A 21,781-nucleotide genomic window follows, 5' to 3' on the forward strand; every position below is an offset into this window, starting at 1 on the left:
GAATTACAGGCCCCCAACAAGACACAGAAGAAGGGCTCATCCTGGAAATGATGCGCCCAGTCTCAGCAGCCATCAATAGCCTGTAGCTCTTCATCTAGGGGCTGGGCTTTGTGAATGCATTGGGCCCCAAACGCATTGACATATGAACTGGTACTGTCCTTGGGTAGATCTTGGTTAGACAACTGTATTGCTGAGACTTCATGGGGGCAGCTCCCCTTTCATACATAGAAGGGAGGCTTCCTGGTCCTGTAGCTCTTACAATCTTTCCACTCCTCTTCCCAATGTCCCATGAGTCTTGAGTCCAGGGTTGTGCTGTATTGAATTAGGAGGGTTACAGTGACCAGCTCCAAACACATATAGCTAAGAGCAACACTAAATGAACACAGCAAGATGTATTTATTCTTACAGGTGTGTACATGCCTCAGTGTGTGTGTGTGTGTGTGTGTGTGTGTGTGTGTGTGTGTGTGTGTATTAACAATCTTAGTTTTAAAACACATGTTGAAAGACTGTCCTCCAGGATTTACTACACAGAGCAAGGACTCCATCTCAGAGAGACAACTGGAATAACTAAAGTCTTGGCTGTGGGAATGGGGACCAAACAAAAACCAACCAACCAAAAGTCTCCTCAGATCCCTGAGAGCACTGTTATTTCCAGTGACGTGCTCAACACCTTTATAAGCAGGACTCACAGTGAGAGAAATTACTACTATTATTTCATATAAAGGTAAACAGTATATGATTATAAGGGAAGTATTTCATCCATGTATGCAGGACTAAAATTTTAATTCACTGATTTCCATCTTTCTATGACAGTCAAAGAAGATATATTGATCATAAATACACATAGGACATGCATACAATATTATTAGTCACTAGGGAAAACGCTAATTAAAACTATGGTGATATATTACTATGTACCTACTTAGCTAAAAGTAATTACCTAGTTTATTTAACTTTATAAACATAAAAAAAAATCAAGTATCAAGAAGAATTTGGAGTGTCTGGAGTTCTTGTGGTCAGAGTGAAGTTGGTATCAACCCACTGGCAAGTAGTTACACGGAATTTTATTTTCTCTTTTACTGTCTTAAATAGTACTTTTATTTATCATAAAATGTCCTGCTTATCTGTAATGTATTTCTATCATATCCACCACCTACTTACTTCAGCTCCCTTGGCCTCCCTCATGAATGTTCTCTCATATTGTTCTACAACACACTGGTTCATTGTTCCAGTTTTTATATAAGACTTGATGGAACCGGTATAATTTAACTGGGCTGTGCCACACCATTATAGCCATTTGTCTACACTCAGCAGAACTGTGCTACAAAGTTTTGATTTTAATTTCACCATACAAAACCATTCCTCTGTAAGTCTAATTGAAGTGATGCAAATTTTGCCATTTCAAAATGAATTTACACTATAAAGGCTGAGGTCTTCTGCTACTGTTTTGCCAAATATGGCTTCTCTTCTAAGGAATGCACCAGCATAAGAATTTCAGAGTCATTAAAAATGCTTTCCAGAAAAAAAAAAAAGTATTTTCAGATCCTACACAAAGCTAAAGATTTTTTTTTACTAATCTATAACTCTGAACTTGATGTGTTCCCAAACTAATGACATCTGCTTAGCCCATCCGAATATGCAAGCCAGGCATTTCAGAGTATTTAGCGTTTATTCAATACCAAAGTCAAGTACTTTAAGTAAGCCTTTGAATCAGAGAACCAAGACAGCTTTGCCAAAGCTCTTCCTCTGCAATTCAACTTCAGAATCAATATATTGCCTTAATAATCTTAGTCAGAAACACATTAGGCAGAAGTACATTTCCATATAAGTGTCAAAATCACTTTACTGAGGCCAATTTGGGGGACATTTGTATTGGAAAGTAAAAAACAAGTAAATTTCTATTAAAAGAAATTTTATTTTTAACTCATCTTTGTAAAACACATGTAAGAATTCCTCTCCCCAATTTCCTATTTCAACAAGAGCTTGCTCAATAACACACACACACACACAGACAGAAAAGTCAAGAAAGTCTCTTTTCTTCATTGGTGTACATTAAATATAAAAAAATAAAACCTTGCTTGCTGCTCAATGGAAACTTCATAGCTGTCCACATCCTATGTCCTTACTACAAAGAAATAAGACAAAGTGGACTTGCGTTCCCTCTTATACAGTCCAGTGCTGCCATCTATGAAAATCATCCTCTGCCCTGTGCTTCATGAAGCTATTATAATGGGCAGTGAAGAGGCTTTTAGGTTCTAGAAACCAAACCATGAGTTGTTCTTAGAATACATCTTCAGCAGTCAACATTATTTGAATAATAAGACTATGATACAGTAATTCCTTAGAGCCCTGTCTTCAGTACATTGCGCTGGCTGTGGTTGGATACCAACAGTACTGAGCTCAAGGAAGTAAGTGCCCTAAGCTCTACCTGCACGGCACTTCCTGAGTGCACAGCAGTACGTACAGTACACAAATGGGAAGGGCACAGTCTTGCCCTTAAGGGATGTCAAGTGAAAGGGTACTTGAACTCTGTGCTTAGTGTGCCTTCACATGTGTACAACATGTGTACTTGAACTCTGTGCTTAGTGTGCCTTCACATGTGTACAAGAACATCTGAAACTTCAAAGTATTTCCTAAAGATTCCCAGCAACGGTTTTAATCCTCTAAGACTTCTTTTGCACTCAGTGTAGCTTTCTGTATTTGGAAAGTTAAGTATGTCTGGAATTTAAGCACCTTATCAACGTGTATTTGCTTATGTGTGAGGACGTACGAATGTTGGAATCCTCCATAAACACTTGACATATACTTTACACTATGTGTCAAAGCACATCTAAATATAGTGCCAAAGAGAAGTACATTAAATCAATAGACACATACAAGTTCAAGGACACATGAATTGAATTATTCCATTTGCCAACCTATCTGTCTCTCCAGCTCCTATGTCAGCTCTTCTCAGTCCTGTTCTTACGGCCTCCAATCAGCTTCTAGTATATGCTGCAAGCATGGGAGGAGACCAGCCCCACATCTTCACTATCCTTCCCAAGTGTTATGGCAGCCCAGGCCCACTACCAAGGTCCAGCAAGTGCTGGACCCAGCTACCTAACCCCTCTGCTCCTTTTCCCTCTGGGGATGGTAATGACCTCCAAGTGTGGCTGTTCAGGGAAAGCAAATCATCTCACACCACTCGGTGGGGAATTCACTTATTAAAATTTTCTCCTCCTTTAGCAATTTGGATTGAATTTGGGTTTCTACATGTCTTTACATATCCACATATAAATATTCACATACATATAGATCATCCACACATGTGCAATATGGTGCTAAGTATATCAATATGCTAACCACCTCTAAATTTCAAATGAAACAAAAATGGATAGCATTATTGTTACATGAGATATATGTGGGGGTTTGAATTGGCCTGGTCTCCGTGGACTGATGTATTTGAATGCTTGACCCATGAGGAGTGGTGCTATTAGGAGGTGTGGCCTTGTTGGAGGAAGCATGTCACTGTGGGAGCGAGCTCTGAAGTCTCATATATATGCTCATGCTATCCGAGTGGTGGTAAATTCCGCTCTGCTATCTGAGAATTGTTATGTAGAACTCTCAGCTTTCTCCAGCACCGTATATGACTGGACATGGCCATGCTTTCACACCATGATGATGATGGACTAAACCTCTGAAACTGTAATCCAGTCCCAAATAAATTTTGTCCTTTCTAAGAGATGCCTTGGTCATGGTGTGTCTTCACAGCAATGGAAACCCTAAGACAATACAGTTAAAGTCTATTATTTGATTTTACTACCTATGACTATAAATATATAATACAATAACACAAAATACAGTGAAAGTGGTCAACATGGCCTTGCTTTAGAAGATCCACTTTAAAATATTGTAAACATTGTAAGCATGTAGTATATTAGTAACCATGCTGTATGACAGCCTGCCTATTCAGGTAGCAGCATACTGTATGCATGTTATTAGTCCACATACTCTGTCCACATGTAAGCTGACAGTTATTTCTCTGCTACACTTTAGGTATTCAGGTTACTTGCATTCTCTCATTATTATTTTCAGTGCTTTGAAATTTCTTATGCTTATAGTGTTTGTTTAAAACATTCCCCAGAATTAGGGTTATTTTTAAGAAACACATAACTAGTTTGAAATTATTAATGAGTGCTATTCAGTGAAGCACCCTGGAAGTCAGATATAGTGGTATATACATGCAATCCCAGTATGTAGAATAGTGATATGCTGATACAGATCCCTGTATCAGCATGCAGAAGGATGTGGAGTTTGGACTAGCCTGGGATACATTGTGATACTATACTTCAAAAGACAAAACAAAATGGTCCCTGAGCACAGTATGTAGTGTTCAGTACACAGTCACTAGTAATATGTGGCTACTGAGCAACTGAGATATCATTAATGAAGTGGAGAATATAAATGTTTAAGTGACCACTACAGCTGTGGCTGCTTACTGCTGTACACTATGGCTCTGAATTCCTGTCACACTGTCATCCCCCTTCCCCAAAGTTATACAATTACATTTTCATCAGCAGGAATAGGTGTAGCCCTTTGTATTGTTATTACTAATGGCATTTATGAGTTTGCAATGTAAAATATCAGCTTGATAGGCTGATAGCATTATTGTGTACATATATTTTACTGTATCTTGTAGGTTAGTATATAAAGAGATGGATTCCATTCTTGGATCTTCAAAAGTGCCATTAGCATAGCTGTCTTCATTTGATGTGTATGTGTGTTTGTGTTCCACTACCTGATTGCAGTGCCCAGAGGTTAGAAGCAGGCACTGGGTCCCTGAAACTGCATTTACAGACAGCTATAAGCTGCCATGCAGAAGTGGGGTCCATGCCCAGGTCTCCTGCATGAACATCAAGTACTCTTAACTACTGTCCCATCCTCTCCAGTCACAATATTATATTTGTTATATATAAATATAATATATAAAAATTTATATGTAATATAATATATTATATATAATAAAATATAAAACTATAATATATATTTCTTTAAATACTTGGATATCATGTTTTCTATAAATTGTTTTTCTTTCATGGTTTTTTTTTTTGCTTTGCCCATTTTACTATTAGATGTTTGTTTATCTTAGAATAAATGTACATATATATTTGAGAAAATAATATCTGCTATTTATGGCAAATAATTTTAAATGTTTTTATTATTTATTTTATGTGTATGGGTTTTTTATTTGAATGTGCCTTACCTGTGTGTCATATATGTGTGTGTACATGGAAACCAAAAGCGGGTACCACATCTGTGTCGGGAATCACTGTGAGCTGCCAAGTGCTGAGAAATGAGTACTGGACTTCCCTGAAAGAGTAGTCAGTGCTCTTAACCACTGAGACATTTTTCCTGCCCTGGGTAAATAATATTTAATTCTGATTCCTTTTCCTATTTTTTCAGTGCTGAAGTTTGAATCTTGGAGCTCAGTGCATGCTGGAAAAGCACTCTAGCACAGAATGTTATCTAAATTGTCTGTGAGGTTTTTTGTTTTGAGACAGTCTTACTTTACAAAATTGCCCAGGCTGACCTTGAACTTGAGATCTTTCTGCCTCAGCCTTCCAAGTAGCTGTGATTAGAAACCTGTATCATCCTGACAGACTTGATGTTGCTTTCTGATAAAGAAAGTTTTATTTAATTAACATAAGTTCACTCCCCTCAATTTATGTTATGTTTATTCCAAACCAATTTTTGTAAAACCCTGAAATAAACTGATATATAATTTATTCAACACCTTTATGGAAATGAGGGGTAAAGATTAAATGATAAATTGGGAATTCCAATGACTACTCTCTCCCCAAACATAGGGAAGTGGTAGGCAAAATAAAAAGAGGAGGGGCTACAACAACTGCTGGATTCAGAAACAAACTCTGGAAAACAGTAGAAGGCTTGGATGCAGTGGGGGAGGGTCAGGAGAGCTATAGCCAAGGGACTTCCTTGCCCTTTCTAAGAGTGGCTCCATCTTGAACCAAAATATACATGACTCAAAAAGACATTATGTGTATATATGTCTTGTGTATGTAATCTCTAGTAATCAGGGAGATAGAAAACCTGTTGCCCTGGTAAACAGGAGTATAACTGACATTGGCATCAACTTGGCAGTGCCTAACAACAGTAAGGATGTGTGGGTGCTTTCATCTGGAGACTTCCTGGAATATACAACAGAAGTTGTTACACATGCCGCAGATCCACGCTGGGGAATCCCTGCCTGTGTTAGTGAAAATTCAAAACAAGCAAACAAACACAAACATTCAAGGAAAAGGAAGTCAGCATGTCCAAAGCATACGTGTACACCCATGCATATATTAACATTACTTATAATTAACAAAATATAAACTCAAACGAGTGTTCATCAACCAGTGAGTGAATGCACATGGTTTTAAGAGAGAGAGAGAATAGATTGAATGTGGAATATTCATCATCCATAAAGACAAATGAAATCCTGTCATTTATGGAAACATGGATAAGCTTGGGGAATATTATATTAAAATAAGTCAGGCATAAAATTACAAATATAATATTTAATCAAATATAAGGCTAAAAAGACTGAATTCATAGAACTAGAGAACAATTAAAAGCAGTAAAGAGAAGCTGGGAGGAGCTATGGGAAGAAAGCACAGAAAATGTTTACCAAGTAAAAGCCAACTGAAACACACACATATACACACACACACTGAAGAGACATGATGTATGACCTATTGATGCTGGCATTTAAGCCCCATAGCACCATTTTCTCATTAACATTGTGCTAACTGTTAATCATTTTCTTGCTCTCACTTTCTCATTTTAAGTAAGGATATCATATATAGAGATACTTATCTGAATATATGTACATACCTATGTGTTTATGTACACAAATACAAATACTTATATTAACTTATAGTTTTAAAATACATAGTCCAATTATTAACAAAGCCATATTTTTTGCTTCAAGAGTTGTATGGATATCTTAATATTAAAATTGAGATTATTATGTTTTATCATACTCTACATGCTAAAATATTAATATGTCAAGATGTTATGCACAATGTTGGTGTAGAAAGATGTTAGTATAAAATTGCATTTCATTTCAGCAGTTCGATACAGTAGAGAACTTCTGTAGAAATAGGTTTCAATTAAGCTCATTTCCCAGATGCTAATGAAGATGGCTCTGCACTCTGTGTTAAGAAGTAATTAGCCTCTTCATTTTCTCTCATGGTCTGGCCTTATAGAGAGGCATCTACTGTGTCAGTCCTTTGGGCTTATCTCATCTTTTTCAAGTCTCCAAATGTAATTCCTATTAATGTGTCCAAAGATACATGAAGTGTTAAAAGCTTTCCAGTCTCCTTTCAACCATTTCCTTTATTCTGCTTTCATCTATCATTTTTATATAAACACTTTTACTTTCATATGTGTTTCTTCAAATTGTATGACCTTGCCAGTGGAATGTGAAGTACATGTGTGCATATGCATGTGCATATATTTATCAACACTGTTCATACTTCCATTATAGTTTTCTGAGCTAGGATTTTTTTTTTTTTTTGAGGCAGGGTGTCTCTATGTACCTCTGGCTTACCTGAAACTCACTACAGAGATCAGGATAGCCTCCAATGCACAGAGATCTACCTGCCTATGCCTCCTGAGTGATGGGACTCAAGGCACACGCCACCACGCCCAGCTGAGCTAATCTATTATTCACAATAATTATTTTTACTAATTTCAGGTTTAATTTTTGTACATTTATTACCAATCCCATTTTTAAAAAGAATCATTACAAACTGCAATGGGAATCAAATAAAGCCTATAATGTTGGCTTACTTTCAATTTTACTAATATTTTATCTTAATGCCTATGCTAATTTTTAATAAAATGTTTTTAATTTTTACTATTATGAAGCAATTTTCTTGTTTTTATATGTATATTTCAGAAGAATACACTGAATCTACAGCATGACCTGAAGCACCTGGTGGATCATTCAGCAATTTATTTGAAATAAGGAAAAACAAAGCACTCTCAGGACAAAAAGTTATGCCATATTCCTTGACCTTATACTAATTACAGGAGGTTGTGATGTCTACGGGGACTAAAGAAAGCAGGAGTAAGTGGAGCACAAGTGACCCCACACCAAACAGCACATGCCACGTGATACCACATTAAACTCTTCCAGAGCAGGACTCCTGTCTGCCCATGCTCAAGTTATGTGTAATTCTTATGAGGAAAATAAAACAGTAAAGATAGCACAAAAGGCTTTCTTGGGTATGTTAGTGATCAATACCATTTTGCTATCTTTTTCAAATTTGCAAAAACTTGACTTCAGAATGAACTTTACGTGGGTGTGCTCATTTATCAACATGAAATGTCAATGAAGATTTCTTGAGCCAAGGAGTTCACAGACAGCCAGAGCAATAAGGAAAACCTTGTCTCAAAAAGACATAAAGATGAAAAGGAGGCAGGGTTGTGGGTGGGGTGCCTAGCAAGCACACTGCCCTGTATTCAATAACTAGCACTGGAGAGAAAAATACAAGGCAGTTGTAGTTTTCTTTGCAAATGTTATTCTGGCTGAGGCAATTTATAAGCAATTGTGGTCCTTTCCCGTGACCTCCCAAGCTCTGAAATGTCCATTTAAGAGTTGAATTTTAGCAAGCTTACCCTCATTTTCTTGACTTTCTTTCTTTCTTTCTCTCTCTCTCTCTCTCTCTCTCTCTCTCTCTCTCTCTTCCTCCCTCCCTCCCTCCCTTCCTTCCTTCCTTTCTCTCTCTCTCTCTCTTTCTTTCTCTTTTAAAAAAATGCATGTTGTCTTTTTTTTTTCAAAGATTTATTTATTTATTATATGTAAGTACACTGTAGCTGTCTTCAGACACTCTGGAAGAGGGAGTCAGATCTTGTTACTGAAGGCTGTGAGCCACCATGGGGTTGCTGGGATTTGAACTCAGACTTCTTCAGAAGAGCAGTCAGTGCTCTTAACCGCTGAGCCATTTCTCTAGCCTGGAGTTTTAACCAATTTCTAATGTACTAGGTGTCTTAATTATTGCATTACCAAATACTTTTCCACAGTTGAAAGATAATTCTCCCTCCAATTGACTTTTAATAATCCTCTATTAGTCTCCCCACATCCTCTCAGATAAATACTAATGTGTTACATTTCTGTGTTTGTTAGTAAAATGAAAAGATCAATCATTTATTTATATGCTTGATAAGAATTTTTCAGATCCTAGTCTCCTATATTTTCAGCAGCTTAGTCGATGCCCCACTGTTTAATTTTTTTAATCTTAATCCCCAACACACTTGCAAACTGCCCATGCCACTGCCTAGCTGTAGTGGGGGCATTTCATCCCATTCCATACTTCTGATATTTTATACTTCTGATGCACATTTTCATACTTTTTTATTTGTTATCAATTCCAACAGTTGAATAGCTTTTATAATTGAGCACACCCTTGTTTCCCTTTCCATATTCTCCAGAGCTCTCCCTCTACAAACTTTTTAACTCTCCACAAAGAGTTTATGAAAGAGCTACTAGCAGCACAGCTGTATACAATGGGCGATCAATGAATCATTGCTGATCACATCAAACAACAACAACAAAAAACCAACAACAACAAAAAAGGAAAGTGAAAAGAGAACAGAAAGGGGAGAGGAAGGGAGGGCAGGGAGACAGAGAGAAGGTGACAGGACAGAAAATAGTCTCCAGAGGTGAATGAATGTGGGAATGTAGGTAGGGGTGTGTGTGTGTGTGTGTGTGTGTGTGTGTGTGTGTGTGTGTGTGTGTGTGTGAGCTTGCCTACAGCACCCTCTCCATGCTAGGGCAAAATTATTCCAATTTTAGAAGGATGCATTTTAGCAGATATAGAAGGACTTGAAAGTGAATTTTTATTCTACCATTTGTCTTCTGATCCTCTGTGACTTTGATTCTGCATTAAAACTCTGAAGTGTCTGAAGTCAAGGGTTTCTGACAGACTCCAGATGGATAACTTCAATATTTCCTCTGCTCTTAACTTGGGAATTCCACAAGGCTTTGAAAGACTAGTCTATCTGATATGCTGAAGAAGCTGCTAAGAATGACTGTCATGTCAAAAGTTTTTCTGTCACAGGGTGACAAAAGTTAATTTACTACCTTACATATATTCCATACCTAGAATTATATGAATCATCTGTCCAGATTTTAGTCAAAACTCAACTCAAGAATTAAACAGATTTTTATTTGGGCTAGAGCAGAAGCTGAGAGAGATTTAAAGGAGGTAAACAGCAAGGTGGCAGCAGGATCCCTGAAAAAGCAGCAACTGTGACAATATGACATCATAGCGGAGGGACACGCCTCTCTCGGTGGGCATCAGTGCTGAAGTCTGTGCTGGAGCTAACGACTCCTTCCTCAGGAACGTTCACTGAAATGCTCCATCACCTCAAGCATCACTCTTAGCTCTGTGCAATCTGCCAGTGCATCTCAGCACCCATTCAATGACCTCATCCAGGAACACTGGCTCAAGAGTCAGTGCGAAGGAATGCAGCGGGGCTACAACGTCCAGGCTTGCCATCACTAGTCCCAGGAGGAGAAGGTAGTTCATGGGCATGTTAATAGCAGTCAGCTTGTTCTATGCGTGTTCTACCACACTAACACCATTCTGAGTGACAAAAAGAGTGACTGGAATTTGGAAAGTATATTATTGCAAAAGTGGGCTATATTAGACAAGAGAACTAAGGTATGCTCAAAGTGTGTGCTGCATAGATATGAGGCGCATTTCAATGAGGAAAGAATAATCAGTTTGGCTTTCTTAGTCAAAAATATATCAAATATCATTCAAATTTCTAATTCTAAAATTATTTACGTTTCTATATATTCTGTTCTAAAACTACTTTTGAATGACTATCACAAGCATACAACTCCCAAGATTAAAAAAAAAAGAAAACATAATCTTCATGCAGAATACTATTTGAAGTATATTTCTTTAAAATTCTCATGAGACGGTGAAAATCAATTTTGGAACATCAACTTCTCCAAAAAGCCATAAAATAGGTATTTCTGCTTCATTGACTCTTGATCATGAGGATACCGTGAAGGAATTAAAGTTTAAAGAGATCACTATTTAGACGCCAAATGACCACCAGGCTATTCTCTGACAAAGGTGGTTCCCACCCCACTTCCAGTCTTTCCAAGGTTAAATGGATGTAAGCTTGCTGCACTCGGGTAGCCTGACCCATAGAGCCTGGGTAATGAAGAGACCACACAGGTGTGGAGAGCTTATTCCTTTTCACACGGGTCAGTTTGCAATGGATGGCCCTTCAGCATCATGGCATCAGGACCACCCACAGGGTGCTGAGACTTTTCAGCACCACTCCCATAGTCCCTCAGTCTGTAGGCCTGCAGTGGGGCCAGAACAGTAAATAAGGTGGTGTCACAGGTCACTAAGCTAGGGGGTCACAAATTTATCTCAGCAGCACCCCATCATTATCTAAGTCCCAAACTGATCTTATGCCTTCTTTTGTCACTTCAATGTCACTGGTTATCAATACACTGAATGGCTTCTATAACAAAGCCACAATTACCTGCATAAAATACAAATTTGATCATAATTCTTCTCAGAATAAAACCTTTCAAAGTTGTCTATCACCCTCAATACAAAGATCGAACCCTCGTACATAAAATAACAATCATATGTCACTTCTAACCTCACTTCCTGCATATACTATTGCTGTAATGGATGACCACAAAGTGTGACAGTCTAAAGCGGCACAGACTAGTTACCTTACAATTCTGGAAGTCAGAGGTTCTCCAAAATCAAAGATGAAGCTCTCTGCTCCTTTTGAGTGTCCTCTCAGGGGACAAGGAGGAGCGGAGGCAGATGGCACCTGACGCCCTCGTCTGACCTCCCGCATGTGGGACATGAGTGCACAGACCTCAGACGAAGCGCATGCACCACACACATGCACCACACACCTCAGACACAGGACAAGAAATGGTTCCCATGTTTTCCAACTAGTGTGGATTTAATCATTTAAATGTTTAATGATTTAAAAGGATTTATTTAAACAGAAAATAATGTCACTAAAATGTATTTGAAAACTCTACCTATTTGAGATGACCAGTTCGAGATGTCCCTAGCAGCAAGACTACAGATCAGAGAGGGCCACGGTTGACATTTGAACATCTATTCCTAAAAGGCATGCTAGAAATAACTGACATCAGCTGATGTGACTCTGCTCTCCATCAATACAGCTAGACCTCACTGAGACTAGGGGACAAAGAAATTAGAGTTCACTTTTACAGTGTTATCAACTCTTTGTTCCACCTTTAATAAATGCAATTTGTTACATAATAACAGAAGGAAATACAGTTTCTTTTTTCCAAGACTTATAAATGTATATGGATGAAGCTTTCCATTAAAAAACTAACTCTAAGTTATCTTTCTAATGCCCATGGCCTTTATAATTTAAACCCTGTTACTTCAATGTCATTACGTTTTTAACATGCATATTTATTAGTCTTTGAAAAAGAGGACTTGGGACCAGTTCTCTTTGAGAGCCAGGTAGAAGGTGAACATGAATTTAGTTAGTAAGATAAAATGCCAACAACTCTTTTCCAGAGTAAGCCAAGCTTGCCTATCATGTACACCACCATCCTTTCCCTTCTGAAATAGGTTTATACAAGACACAATTTGCAAATAAGGAACTTTCCTGACTTTACTATCAGAGAAGAATACCAGTTAAATTGTCAAATACATTTTATGATGCTAAAATATAGGTTACAATAGTCTAGAGGGAAGGTTAATAAGAGTGCAACAAACATTTCTTTCAGTACTTAAAAACTGATCATTGTTTCTAAGAGGGTTGTAACTGCATCATTGTGAAAAAGGGTTTGTTTTCTGCGTGCTAGAGATAGGACTGAGGGCCTTAAGCATTTACCACTGAGCTACACGCCCAACTCCACATAACTTCTAATATAAAGTAAAAAAGAAAATAATGTAAGAACTAAATTGTTCTATGAACAAAACTGAGGCTAAGCACACATTGATTACTTCAAAAGATTTCACTCATGATCTAATCAGAATGTCTAACTTTCTGACACTATGAAACATTATCATCTCCAAAGTTCATACTCACAAAAAAGAATTAAATTTAAAAAATAAAAACAATTTTGTGATGTCCTATGTAAGTTTATGATATTTTGTGGAGCTGCCTTAATAGCTATTCTCAGCCACAAGCCACAGCTTATAACAGTTCACAAGTCAGATATAAACAGAAACCCTTTTTGGATAATACAATCTAAAATTGTCACATTTTACCATAATATATATACAAAAGATTTGAATAATCAAAATTTGTTAAACTTATATATTTATCTAAAGAAAACAAAACAAAAGCCCCAAAATCACCCAGCTTCAAATATGTGACAGATTCTGTGGGGATCCTGAAACAAGTAAGACTTCCCGTTGTTCTTCAATACCTCCTTAGCCAGCAGGAGAGTCAGGCACATACAAGCAACACTGAGTAGCAAAGAAAAGAAGAACCCATCACCCTCAGAGGGTTCCACCTGAGGAATTTTGTTGGGCTGCAGCTTCTGGTAAAGAGAGAGGGGTGGGTTCTGTGATGGAAGAGGCCAAGCCAGGACAAAAAGGACAGGTACTGATACAGTCTCACTCTTATCAATGTGCCCAATTCCCAGTACCAGGCATCCACTCTTAGTGACACCTCCTCTCCTACTGAAGAATTAGCAACCAATGCTTGGAATAGCTACATCTCAGGTATTCTTTTGTTCTTTTTATCCAAGAGAACTCTCTTCCTTTATATATATGAGTGCTTGCCTGCAGGTGCATATGTGCACCACTGTACATGCTATACCCACCCAGACCTGAAGAGGGTGCTGGAACTCCTGCGACTGGAGTAAGGAATGGTTGTAAGCTGCCAGGTGGGTACAGGGGATGGAACTTGGGACCTGTGTAATGGGTGCTCTTAAGCACTGAGCCAGCTCTCCGGCCTCCCAGGGACCATTCTTGCTTTGTCCATCTGCTTAGTCCATGAGGCTTCTGAGTTTCTTAGAATCAACATCAAATATGTGCTAGATATGTACTTTCATAACTTGAAAAGTAGGACAGAATAGATTGCTAATCTCTGCTTAAACGATTCAGAAGTGACCACTTAGAGATTTTAGTAAGTTTCTAAAACTTGGTCATGATTTTTGTCTTCACCTTTTTTGCTACTTGTTACTGAGCATGTAAGACTTCTTCTACTGTAGCTAAATATTCAACATTGTGGAAATATAATTAAGATGAGATCACATGCATTTCACAAGAATAATCCTTTGCTGTTTAGGCATTTGCTTAAAAATTTTAAACTATTTAGAGCTAATTTGCTAGTATCTTGATCAAAAATCTGGAGCCGTATCACTTTTCTGTTTTGTACTATAAAAGTACAACACTTTTCTGCTGCTGAGCTGGAGCATCCTGCACTAAGCTGTATTTCAAATTTTGTTCTTGTCTACAGCACAAAATGCAATAGCACATCTATACAGAATGCTGCTGAGACTACTGGTAGTAAACTTTCCTATAAAAGATTAAAACTCCCCTTTCCTCTCCAATCACAAAGCTGCTTCTTCCCTAGCAGCTCTCAGCAAGGTGATGCTAAACTCCACACTCAGGCGACAATTTAGACCGCCTGTCAAGAGCTTTAGTTTTTAATCTATGAATTTCCATCGTTGCTCCTTTTCCATGGCACTGGTAATTTGTTCCTACTTAAACATCGCTGTATAATAGGTTGGAATAGCTATGCAAGTTTGATGACAGACCCAGCAAATGAAACTTGGGTTTCTCTTGTCTAATGTGCTAGTGTACTGGTCACATTCTTCGAGCCACTAAACAGGTGTGCTCAGTCTCAGTACACTGGCGAGTTAGGCAGTGCAGTGGGCTATGCTTAGGCCACGTTCACTGTGTGCTTATCCACCTGCTGCAAAATAGCACATTTCACGCTTACTCCGGGATTTGCAGCTCTCAAAGCCAGACTCCCATGAACACTTGAGGTAATCACCTTCCAAACCACCTGCTTTTGCCTGACTGATCTTGGCATCCTTAAAACAAGCCTGGGGCACCCATGCCTCACACTGTCCTATCAAGCAGCACCTCTTCTCTGCATGTCTGACCTCTTCCTATCTGTGATCTGCTTCAAGTCCTTCTTCAACGAAACCCTCATGGCCCCTGCTAGTTCTCTTCTAGATTACTGAAGCATATATTGTTATTTTTAAAATATTAATTAAACCTCTCATGCATGTCTCAAATTGAGGTTCACAAACATTACACTGAAATGTTTTGAAAACAGTATACATCAGTTCTGTATACCTTCTTTCAATATAATTCTGTACATTAAGATGCCTCAGTTTGTGTGTCCAGGGTCTCACTTTAACTTCTCTCTAAAGAAACTGAACACAGTCACCAAAGAATTCTTTACAGTGTTCTACTAAACAGTGCCATTGAATATAGTTATAGAAAAAAGTTTTAACATGATAATGTTTAATAAAAAATTAAAACCATGCATAAGCTGCCTTAAGTCACCCTCCAAACACAAAGCAACGTAATTCCTCCCAGAACATGGCCTTTAAGCTTTTCACACTTATTCACATAGATATTTCAAATTATGAAAATAAAATACTAAAATTCTGTTTTATAGATTATTTTCCCACCTTAATATTCTATGGTCCTTCCTTCATCTGTGTATGTGCACACAAGTGATCATGGACTTGTACACACGAGTGACAGACAGGAGTCAATGTTATTGACATCCTCAGCCACTCTTCTCTGTCTTTTCATTCCATCTGTATTGCCTTCTAAAGCAGGCCAGGCACTGTATCTCCACTCACAAGCCTCGCTAACTGTAAGACCTACAAAAGCTTAGGAACAGGCCATGTGGGGCATTCCTCCCATCACATAATCTTAGCTCACATTACACACAGGACTAGGGCAAGGAGAATTAACTACACAAGATGGAAAGTTTAAAGATTCTAGAGGGTGAGCCTGAAACCACTTTAACAATGTTTTCCTCTTAAACATAAAGTCGTCTCAGAGCACTTCAGTGACAAATGAGTTGGCCTCCTAAAGAGTCCAGTTGGACAGCTAGGACAACTAGGTTAAGAACTGGTCACATTCTTACAGCTGCTCTAGACCTGTAAGACAAGCCAGGTGAACATGTAAGGAGAACTACTCGCTTCGCTTTACTACCTGCATTATCACAAATATAAATGACTCTTATTTTCCCCTTGGTTATCATATTTTTATGCCTGCATATTTTTAACTGTTAATAAAATTAAGCAAAATATCCTGGAAAACATACTATTGAAAGAAATGAAGATAATTATTGAACATGCAGCCAAGGGCTCTTACTCTGTAACTTTCTTCTTTTGGGGGTAAGTCTCTCACTGTCTCTGAGCTCATTAGTCACTCTAGAAAGTCTGCCTGCACACCCTCGCCACCAGAGCTAGGGTACAGGTGCCAGGCTCACTTTGCATGGATGCCGGAGATCCAAAGTCACAATTTTGTGCTTTGTGTGCCAAGAACTCATCAAATGATCCACCTTCCCAGCCCAATTCTGTTCTTAATACTGTTCCAATCTTCCATCTTCCTGGAAAGTCCTAACTGCTTGACAGCCAATGCTGCATCCGAACACTACTTTAGTTCTCTGAATGCGGAGCCAGTAATACACTCACAGGGTTAAGAAGATTAAAGATGGGAAATGTGAGCCAATGAGATTAATCAGTGCTAGAGGCCCTTGCTACGAAGCCTGATGACCTGACTTTGAGCCCCGGGACCCACACTGTGGAAAGACAGAATTCATTCACATAAGGTTCCTCTGACCTTCACACACATACACTTAAAATGTAATACATTATAAAATATAACTAATTTCTTTTACATTCTGTTTGCCATTCATAAACGTATCTAATTTACACACACACACACACCTGTGTTAGAAGTTAGATTAGCTCTATAGTACAGACTTACAGACCCACTATGTGTCTATGATCAGTTAGAAAATTCAGGCACATCATTTTACATCATTTTCCTTGGTCCTCATAAACAAAGGCAATTCAACATCAACTCGGTTTTGTAATATTTTCCTTTTAAATCAACAGACCACCAAACTCTTTATTCAGAACATAGACAGCATACCTAAGTACCAGAACTCCTTTGGATAGAGGACCATGAATTATTTAACTAGCCCAATTAGTCAAATTTTCCATCTGCTGATGCTTTGAACGATGTCACAGTGACCACCAAACACACACACACACACACACACACACGACAAGGATATAAATTATGAATTACTGCTGAGTCAAAGCTACACATTTATAATTTTGACAGATTCTACTCTTGTAAAAAGGATTTTTCAGCTCATACTCTAAAAGCAAATGATCATAGCGATCTATTGCCATGTATATCAGGAAAACAAGATATTATTTTGAATTTAGATTAATACTCTAGATAGAAGTGGCATTTGATATAGTTTTAAATCTTCTTAGTCTACTGACAGGGGAGAATTATCTCTACTATTAAAAGGCATTTAAAAAGTATTTCCAAATTCTGAGGTGTGCATTCTCTGGAAGGCCATCACTCTCCTTGGCTGTCTGCCATTGGCTCTCACTCACCAGGAGCTGTTCTTGACTATCAAACATTTTATATACAGATTATTTAAAAAGCAGTGTGTGTGTGTGTGTGTGTGTGTGTGTGTGTGTAGATAGGTATGCACACACACATACATACATACACTCTGAGGATAATCATCTGTGAAACGTTCCTACATCCCTATAGACTGACAGCTACTTTGATGGGTTGGTATGCATGCTCGATTGTTGAACATTTCACTGTTATCTCTGCACATTACAACACAGAAAACAATTTTATTGACATCTCTATGAAACGATACCAAGAAACCTTCTATGATCACAATGTTTGAGCTGAGCCAGCTGTGGCACTGCAGGACTTTAATCTTAGCACTGGGGAGGAGGAGATTCAGGACCAGGAGGTCACATTCATTCTCAGCTACACAGTGAGCTCAAGGCCAATGGGAGCTATATGTGACCCTGCCTCAAATCATCAAAAACCCAATTTTAAATATTTTAGAAATGAAAAGCAGTAGCTATCTCGTGGCTCACATGGTACGTAGGCCCACAGAGCTAACCCAGGCCTTCACACCACCATAACCCCTCTGTTATCTCCTTCCTCTTTGATGCACAGAGCAATCTCATCACAGTTCAGAACCCTGCTGAGCACAGAGTGATTAGTAAGTGAATGTCTACGAAAGCATACAGAACCATTGTATTTTCCACTATCCTATTTATTTAAATGGATAATTATCTTAAAAACTACCCAATAGGTCTTAATAAATTAAGGACGTTGGGCACAGATTTAGGGAAAAGGAAGTCTCCCTGGCTTCACAAAATGCTAAACTAAGAAAACCTAAATATACCAAACCCTGTGTAATAAGCTCCTCTAAAAAGAAAATCTTACTTGACAACATTGGGCAAGTTGGCTACCTCACGAATGCAAACAGCAAAGCTAACCTTTTAGTCATCTGAAACCAACATGAAGTGCGCCTGCCCACTTAAGCCTTCCTCTGTGCGCAGGCACGGCTCGTTCCTTACCCTTGATCCAGCCTGCGGCTGCCACACACACTCTTCTGCAGACCAGTTAGAACTTTTAGTCACCGAGAAAGACATTTATTACATCTTCTCAAAGTAAGCCTGTAATATTTGGGCAATCCATACTGAAGTCTGGTAAACAGCCACTTGGTTCAGGGAGGAGGCAAGCATTTGCTAAGGTTCAAGTCACAGCTCTCTGCCTGGCTGCCCTCCCTGCTTTTGTTCATGAATATGGTGAGCTCTGCATTCCAGTCACAGAATTTCTTCCCTAAAAGATGTACTGGAAGAAATACTAGCTTTACCCAATAAAATAACGTCTGAAGTGCCATTTAAATGTTAGATTAGGTGAATTCCTATTTATATTTTCTCAAAGTCTACATTGTACCTCAAATTCCAGTTGTCTAATATCAATTTCATTGTTTTCCTGTCATACAGATTTATAGGTTTGAATATCTAGGAGTCTCTTTCCAATTTAGCACCTTATCAAAGCAGAAGACTTCCCTTCCCTCATATCCACATTCACATTGCTTACAATGCACAGTTCTTGTAGCATCTACTCAAGTCTGTACTCCGTGCCCCATGGTTAACAGCATGGACTGTGTCCCAGCACTGCTGCTATCTGCTATGCTATCTTCAGAAGTCCTTTACTATTTTACTATTTAAAGAAATAGCTCCTCTTCCATCATCCTGTAGGATATTAAAAGCAACAAAACTCAAAACATGTCTCATGGCAATATGGGAGGTGTACATAAAAAAATGCATATGAAGAAGTCAGCCAAAGGTCAGGGATATGCCTAAATGGTGGAGTGCCTGGTAGGTACCTAAAAGGCTCTGGACTTGATCCCCAGCAGGGAGAAGGAAGAGGATGAAGATGGGGGAGAAGGTTGCTGAAAAGTCTTAGGACTTAATTGATAACATCAATCTTTTAATATCTGCTGATGGCTTACACTTGTCCAAAACTCTTACAGGTACCAGTGAGACAGAGATACTAAGTCAAATACAACTTTGACCTTATAGAATTTGCACTGCACTCGAGGGAGAGAAAACAATCAAAATACATGATGCCATAGAAAGGTGAATATATATAACCATTAGAAATTAGCCACTGAGAAGTAAGGAAAGGAATGAGGGAGAATATACTATTTACACATGACAGAGAAAGGCTCTCGCTGAAGGGACCCTCTAGAAGCAACTAAATTAAGAAAGAACAGGCCATGGAAGCCCACTGGGTTTGCTGCTTTAAGAGAACAATTGAGGTGATCAGTTAGTACCACTTACAACAATGCTGCCCCTCTCCTAAGCCTCTGCACAGGCTCTGGGAGGCAGTACAGGAAGAAACCGGACAGCAGATAAGGAGCAGATCATAAGGTGTCCATTTACTAAGAGCATTATTAAGCTGGAAAAATCAAGCAATTCCCCAACTCTGGTGGTCTACTGTCCCCGCACTTGTGAGTAACATAAGGAATAAAGATAAGAAACTGCCTTAGTCACTTAGGCACTACAGGAATAAAATTGTATTTTGATGACTAAGAGAAAAAATAATGGGAAACAGAAATTCCATCCAAAGCAAAACAACATTCTTTACATAGACTGAATATAGTCTATAAAGGTGAAAATTAGATATTTTATAGCATATTATATGGTCAAATGTATTAGTTTCTTACATGATTTAAATCAAGAAATAGATTCAGTAATAAGAGGACAAATAACTTTTCAAAGGCAGATATACCACAACAAAATTCACATCAATTTGTTCCCACTCATAACTGAAAGCTGTACTCCACGACCTCTGTATTTCAATTATCTCTACAAAGGACTAATAGGATTCTTTGAACAGCATTTACAATAAACAGATACTCATGTGCGTATTTCAAATGCTAGGTTTAAGTGAGGTTAGTGCGTAGGTGGGCTTTGCTTTTACCCACAACACAATCATCTATAGCTCTTTAACCTTCTATAGCTGCCAGCATTCACTGATTTGCATATCTAGTACTATAAAATGGTGGAGTAATCAGCTCTGTTGAATTAGCGATCTGATAGAAAGATAATAATTGACCATGCAATAGTCTAGAGAGTCTAATCCATTACCTAAGTTCACTTCATGAAAATTTGTATGCAGTGAGAGATGTAATTTTATTTGAAATTATATATTCATACTCAGACCCAGATCTGCAAGTTAATTTCCATCATGGATTTGATCTCTACCATGAACTTGACTAACTACAGGCTGTGCAAATAGCTGGTCAGCTTGTAAAGCCAAGCAGCAGTCTATGTAAAAACAGTATTTATTTAGTATGAACCTAATGGGCAAAATGCATGTTACTGGCTTGAGGTTGATTCATAACAGGATGCAGTAGACCTGAAGTTCATGCTCAAGTGTATAACGGCAAACACACAACTCTTTATCATGTAACTGAAAACTCTAGGTGCAAACAGAGATACCACAGGGAATCGGATGCTTATGGATTCTGAGAATCTGGGTCAAAACAGTAACAACAAAAAACCACATTGTCAAGTTATATGTTATACAATGAGTACGAAGTGAAACTTAGGAAGTGTCTAAATTGTGGGAAGGATAACACAGGATTGATCTATAAAAATTAACTAGATACCTGTCACCGACCAACTTGAATGTCTTTCCTATTTTTATACTGTTCTTCATGTTGCTCAGCCCTCTAAGGAAAGGGCCCCTGCCGCCATCAAGTGTCAAAGTGCTGAAAGGAAGGCCCAATGGGCTCACTGTTGTGCCATGGTCTAAGCCCCTAAGGTGCAGTCTGAAACACATACACTCCTCATGCCCATTCCTTCCCTCACAATCTCTTAGTACATGAAAGAATTGGTCGTGATAGATTTTCCAGGTAAAAATGATCTAAAGCAAGCTCTGACCTAGTTGCCTGGCTCCGCAGAGGGAAACTATGATTTTTCTGAGAAGAGATGCATAGCTTTAACCAGTCCCAAACTTTCAACACATTGTAAAGCTAAAGCTCAAAATTAAACTTCTGATTTACTCCTAAATGCTAACCCTCTTCTTTGATGTCTACATCTTCACATCTTTTGCCAGGAACTTTCAAAGTATGATCCCCACATCTTTCAAGATCAATTGGGAAAGAAAGAAAACAAATTAGGCCATTTGTATCCTAGCAA

The 21,781-nt window shown here is 38.4% G+C and overlaps 1 protein-coding gene across 7 annotated transcripts in view; it reads right to left on the minus strand.

Annotated features, from left to right (window-relative positions):
* The window catches only part of Fer (FER tyrosine kinase), a 279,057-nt gene that overhangs the window by 135,673 nt on the left and 121,603 nt on the right, over positions 1 to 21,781 (minus strand). The window lies entirely within an intron of this gene.

This window comes from Mus caroli, unplaced genomic scaffold (assembly GCF_978045245.1).
Source record: "Mus caroli unplaced genomic scaffold, Mus_caroli_1 scaffold_18, whole genome shotgun sequence".
Lineage (NCBI taxonomy): Eukaryota > Metazoa > Chordata > Mammalia > Rodentia > Muridae > Mus > Mus caroli.